General features: G+C 38.9%; 1 long non-coding RNA gene across 1 annotated transcript; it reads left to right on the top strand.

The window, feature by feature from the left end:
- The first annotated feature begins 2544 nt into the window (after positions 1–2544).
- Positions 2545–4053, top strand: LOC128127442 (uncharacterized). The gene is made up of 3 exons (XR_008225248.1): positions 2545–2818; positions 3023–3090; positions 3712–4053. It is a non-coding gene; the product is annotated as an uncharacterized LOC128127442 (long non-coding RNA).
- The last annotated feature ends 2310 nt before the right edge of the window (positions 4054–6363 follow it).

Genomic DNA, 6363 nt, shown 5'->3' with positions numbered 1-6363 from the left:
TTTTGAGGAGACATAGAAGTTATGATTAGTACCTAGGATGAAAAGATAACGTGTGGAATCATTATACAAGTCCTATTTTCGTTGATGATTCCGGGGCGTAATCATCCTAAAGGGGAGATAATTGTAACACCTGTAGATTAGGGCTAGTCAATTTAAGGACAATAAGCGTCAAAAATGACTTTTTGATGGAATATTATTTATAAGGAGTAATCCTAACTAAGTTTTAGTATATGTTACAAGGATTCCTTACATATAAAGAACGCCGAAATCCGAGTTATAACGAAGAAGTTATGACATGTCGAAGTTTCGCAACAAAACCGACACGACACAGCGCGACGTAAATAATGAATTTATGATAGAGCTGTAACACCGTAAATTTCAAAACAATTTTTCATTTAAAAATAATCGTTAATTCTTAAAAACACTTTTCTTAAAATTCCAGTCATAATCGAATTACAAAAACATAACCCCATTTTCACTTGCTTAATAAACCAGGATCCTCAAAACATGACTCTTTCTCTGGTGTGTACAATCGAGCCGGTGCCGTCCCGTGATCCTGAGAGAAACCTGAAACACATAACACAAAACACTATAAGCATGAAGCTTAGTGAGTCCCCCAAAATACCACACATAACACATATTAGCCACTCGAGGCTATAACTCTATGGGTCTGTGGACCCTACTCTATGAACCATCTGGTTCTAACTCTGTGAACCTTCCGGTTCTAACTCTGGGAACCTTCCGGTTCTAACTCTGTAAACATGCACAACATAAATCACATAGAAATAATGCAGTACAACACATAACATACATAGCATACAAATACTCTGTCACATAACTCTGGTTACCTACTCAAGGTAAAGTATAGTGAGAAGACTCACCTGGCAAGCAGAAAGCAGATATCCCCACACTTGAATCTCGAACTCGCCACCGCCTAACACATAAGGCAAATACTCTCATGAATATAACCCTCGAGACTAGAATTAACCCTCTCTTGGCACCCTCTTAAGGGCAAACTTCATGCTACTCGCCGAGTCTGTTCTTCAGACTCGGCGAGTCCATGCCATGCATAACTCAAACTCATTTCTGAGGTCAGATCTGTTCCATACAATCATAGATCTGGCCTCCCCAGGCATGATAATCACGTAAAGTCCAAACCTTGGTGCTCAAACAACAACTATTTGCTCCTAGATGATGTTTTAGCCCCATATCTCATATCTCTAGGTCAAAACGCCCATGAATCCTCATAAAGCTTAAGGAATAAAGCTTCTCTGGACCTCTATGGATCTCATCCCAAGACTCATCACAAATAGGGATGAAATGGACAACAAATCTAACCAACAAAGGGGTCAAGAAACCCTAACCCCCATGTTTATCATGACAACAGAAAAGGAAGCCAAAATAAACCTCCAAGATGATGCTCTGAGCTCCAAAATTGAAGGATGTCCACCTCCCTTGCCTCCTCCTAGCTAGAATCTCCTTTGCCTTTCCAAACAAGGCTTCAAAGGTCAACAATGGCCTCTTCTCTCTCCCCAAACGCTCAAAATCTCTTTAGGGTTTCTCTCTAGGGTTGGTGGCCGCAAATGACGGCCATAAGCCCCTTTAAATAGGTCTCAAACACTGGAAATTAGGGTTTCATTAAACAGCATGGACTCGCCGATTCCAGACGCGAACCTGTAACGCCCGGGTTTTCAGGGCTAAGCATTTTTGTCAATGTAATAGTCTAGGTCAACTATTGTAACTCTTTTTGAAGTAATAAATATAAAATATTTGAGTATTATGTGAATTATGTGTGTTTATGTGTTTATTATTTAATTATAAATGTATAATTAATAAAGAATAAAAATGAGCGTCAAAATTAAAGTGTGAGATAATCCTGATATCTCTACATAAAGTTGTAGAATACGTCTCAAGGTTTCCGTACATATAAAGAATGCCGAAATCCGAGCTATAACGAAGAAGTTATGGCCCGCCGAAGTTTTACGGCAAAACCGGCACGACACCGGGAGACGTAAATAGTGAATTTACGATAGAAGACTTTTTAGCCTTATCAATCTAAACAAAAGTCGTAGAATATGTTAAACTAAGAACATCGATAAAAAGAACGCCCAAATCTGACTTCGTATGAAGAAGTTATGATTTTTCTAAGATTCGGCTTAGCAGTGCACGGCCTGAAACTCGAATTTTAGTTCGAGCGGTTTTTGGCTTACGCAACGTAAATGAGAGTTGAAGATCTCATTAATAGGAAATCAACGGTAAAAAGACAGACAAAAACAGAGTCTGTATGTAGAAGTTATTAATTTTACGCAGACGTTTAACAGTATAATCTCCTTGTACTGTTAAATTTAAGATCGATCGAGAATTGGCTGACGGTGTCAAAATGAAAGTTGTAGATCTTATTATTACCTACGCGTGGATATAAAGAACGTCAAAAACGGAGGTCGTATGTGAAAGTTACAGATTTTAGAAGTCGGAAGTGTGCTGTGCGAAAATGGGTGATGTGGCACAATCTTGGCCATTGCTTTCTCCCCAAGGCTTGCCACCAGATGGTGACATGTGGCACCAAGTTCAGCCACATTTCACCCTATAAATACCACCTCTCCCACCCTCATTTTCTTCACACCTTTCCCATTCTTTCTTCTCTTTACTCTCTCTCTCTCTCTAGAACCTCTCTCTAGCCCCGAAATCCCCCGAAAAGCCTAGGGAACCTCCCTAGCACGAGGCGGAAGCCCCGGAGTGCTCGAAGGCTCCGAGAAGAAGAGCTTTTCGGCTCGGGAACGCTGCTCCAAGCAAAGCCCGGTTTTCTATAAAACCCGCTGTAAGTGAGCTACGCCTACGCTATTTTTAATATAGCTTTTATTTAATTATAGTAACGTTATTAGGAACTTATAATAAATACTTGGGCTATTATTATGGGTTATATAAGTATTTTTTTGACGCTTATATAATAATAATAATAATAGCTAGACTATTAATTAGTCTCGACGAATAATAAACTAAACTCTAGTGGTAATAATACTAGGTTTCGTCGAAGAAAATTCTTTTTAAGAAGCGAAGCGCTGTCTGAGTTCGGAATCACCACCTTTTCAGGTGAGTGCATATTTACTTTCAACTTACACATAGATATGAAGTATTTAATATAAATTACGTGCTATTTGTGCATATTATCTGAATACTTGCTATCTATGCTGGATGAACGTTTTATACATGTTTTCAAAGATTTAAACTGTATATGTATTTTATATCTACAAAATGTGTTGGGTAAAACATGGGTAGATGTAATAGTTGCTGTGTGACAAAATAAAATAATGAGAGGCCTCGTTATAGATGTTATTGATGATCCAGTCATCTAGCGGAGTATAGATGACGACCACAGACTATTCTAGACAGTCCAGTGGAACACTAGCAGGCTCGCAACCTGTAGGTGTTTATTTGAACTGTGTGCTCACCAGATGTACTCCATCCCCCACATGGTTGCCTATTAGGACATTTATTGCTGAGGAATCCCCTTAGTAGTAGTGTCCGTCCCGATGATGATCCTTAGGTTAGGTCCCTTATGATAGGTGTTTAGGGACGTAAAGTGAGGATAACGGGAACGGGTAATCGGGTTATTGTTGATTGATGAAATTAATAAACTATTTATTGTGGGTTGAAAACCCTATGTGCTCACCAGGCTCCCAAGCCTGACCCACTCAGTTTTATGTATTACAGGTAGTGGCGCTTGAGCATATATATGATGTTTGGATGAGGGATTACGGATATAGGCCTGTAGATATGAAATAATGTAGTAAGGCTTGTATTGTACTGTTTATGCTTTTGATCTGTACGAACATGACATCCCGAGTCTTTTAATGAAATACATTTCTATGGAAATGCTTTTGATAAATCTTTATCATATTATTGTTTTGGGACAAATTCCGCAACACTTTCATTTAAAATGTTACTCTGATTTTTAAACAAAGCATAAACAAACCGGTCTTTTCTGGCCGTGATTTTGGGGATGTCACAGAACCCGTGCACAAAACCGCGATCCTACTCGGCGAGTTTGGACTCCAACTCGCCGAGTCTCCTCACACTCACCCAAAAATAAAAGAATAAAATAATACTTGGGAATCTGGGGTGTTACAAGAGCGATATTTGGATTTAGCGATCTAAATTAATTTCATAGAATACGTTAAACCGAGAGCGTGCATAAAAAGAACGCCCAAATCTGACTTCATATGAGGAAGTTATGATTTTCCGAAGTTTCGACTTAGCGGTATGCAGCCCGAATACTCGAATATGAGATCGAGTGATTTTTAGCCGAAACAATCTAAACGAGAATCAAAGATCTCCTCGATAGTAGTCCAACGGTAAAAAGACAGACGAAAACGGACGTCGGATGAAGAAGTTATGAATTTCTAATGGAGTTGTTCTGTCCCGGCCTACTAAAAATAATATATTTATAATATATTAAAAATAGAGTCAAAATTAGACAATGGAGTCTAAATGAGAGTTGTAGAGCATATTCTCACCTACGCGTCGATATAAAGAACGTCCAAAACGGAGTTTGTATGCGAAAGTTATGACTTTCTGAATTCAGGGCGCGAACCCCAAAGCTGTGTCAGTGGCCACGACGTGGAAACAGTGCCCACGACGTGGCATGTTTTCTGACGCCTCCTGGAGTCTGCCAGACCCAACTTGCGATGACGCATGTAGTGACGACCAAACCCACGACGTGGAAAAAGTGCCCACAACGTGGAAAATGAGAAACTAGCCCTATAAATAGATTTGAAGGGGCAGCCGGCCAAGATTGCTATATCACCCTTCTCTCACCCATATTACCTCGATTTTCATGCAAAGAAGTACCCCCGAAGCCTCGGTATCAACACGAGACCCGAAGCAAGTCCTAAAGCCTCGAAGATCCAGAGAAGAAAAGAGTTTCCGAGCCAAAGCACTGCCCGCGAGAAGTCCGGTGAGTGAAGTGATCGCGGTTTCACCGAAGAATACTATTTGAAGAGCCGTAGTGCTATCCGATCATCTTTTGATCAAGTGAGTGTATAGTCCCTTCCATAAACACGATATTAATACAAGTATTGTTTGAATGTATTAAGTATATGTTTTGGGTGAGTGTGTAGTCACTCTCTTCTAACACATAAATATGAAGTATTTGCTATGAAATACGTGCTATGTGTTTATATATTGTTGTTTATTTGATATGAGTGTGGAATGGATGTTTTATATAGTTTTAAATGAGTCAAATTGTATATGTATTTTATATCTACAAATATGTTGGGTAGGACATGGGTAGATGAGATCCGTGAGTATGGATCAGATCAAGAGGTTAGTTTTAGATCCGTGAGTATGGATCAGATCAAGAGGTTAGTTTTAGATCCGTGAGTATGGATTAGACCAAGATGTTAGTTTTAGATCCGGGAGTATGGATCAGGTAAAGAGATAAACTTGCTATTAGTCCGGGAGTATGGATTAAGACTAAGTTAATTGTCCCTAGTCCGGGAGTATGAATTGGGCACAGTTATAGATCCGAGAGTATGGATCAGATATGGATTAAGACTAAGTTAATTGTCCATAGTCTGAGAGTATGGATTGGGCACAATTATTGATCCGAGAGTATGGATCAGATCAGGATTAAGGTATAGTTAATTGTCCCTATTTCGGGAGTATGGATTGGGTACAATTATTGATCCGGGAGTATGGATCAGATCAGGAGGTTAGTTTTAGATCCATAAGTATGGATCAGGTAGTTTTAGATCCGTGAGTATGGATTAGGGGAAAAGGTTACTTTTAGATCCGTGAGTATGGATTAGGTGAAAAGCTTAGTTTTAGATCCGTGAGTATGGATCGGGTGAAGAGGATAGTTTTAGATACGTGAGTAGGGATCAGGTAAAGAGGAAAATTTTAGATACGAGAGTTTAGATCGTGTCATTGTGAGGATCGATGGGGTGGGATAAGAGTTGCCTTTATATGGTGAAATTGTACAAGTTTGAATGTTCTATTTATATAAATATATGATATAACATTGTGGGATGAAAACCCTATATGCTCACCAGGCTCCCAAGTCTGACCCTCTTAGTTTTCTTTGTATTACAGGTTATGGCACGAGAGCATAAGTTGGCTGACATAATGAGAAATTTTGGATTATAGGCCAGTAGTTATGAATAACTGTTGTATGGTCTATTTTGTCCTGTTTATGCTTTTGGTCTGTATTGAACATGACATCCCGAGATTTTGTTATATAATGAAAATAGCATTTCTTTAAAGAAATGCTTTGATAAATTCTTATCATATTTTGTTTTGGGAACAAATTCCGCAACTGTTTTCCTTAAAAGATTACTCTGATTTTTAAAACAAAGCATAAACAAA

This window comes from Lactuca sativa, chromosome 7 (assembly GCF_002870075.4).
Source record: "Lactuca sativa cultivar Salinas chromosome 7, Lsat_Salinas_v11, whole genome shotgun sequence".
NCBI lineage: Eukaryota > Viridiplantae > Streptophyta > Magnoliopsida > Asterales > Asteraceae > Lactuca > Lactuca sativa.
Note: the sequence above shows the minus strand (reverse complement) of the source record. Positions and strands in the feature narration are given on the sequence as shown.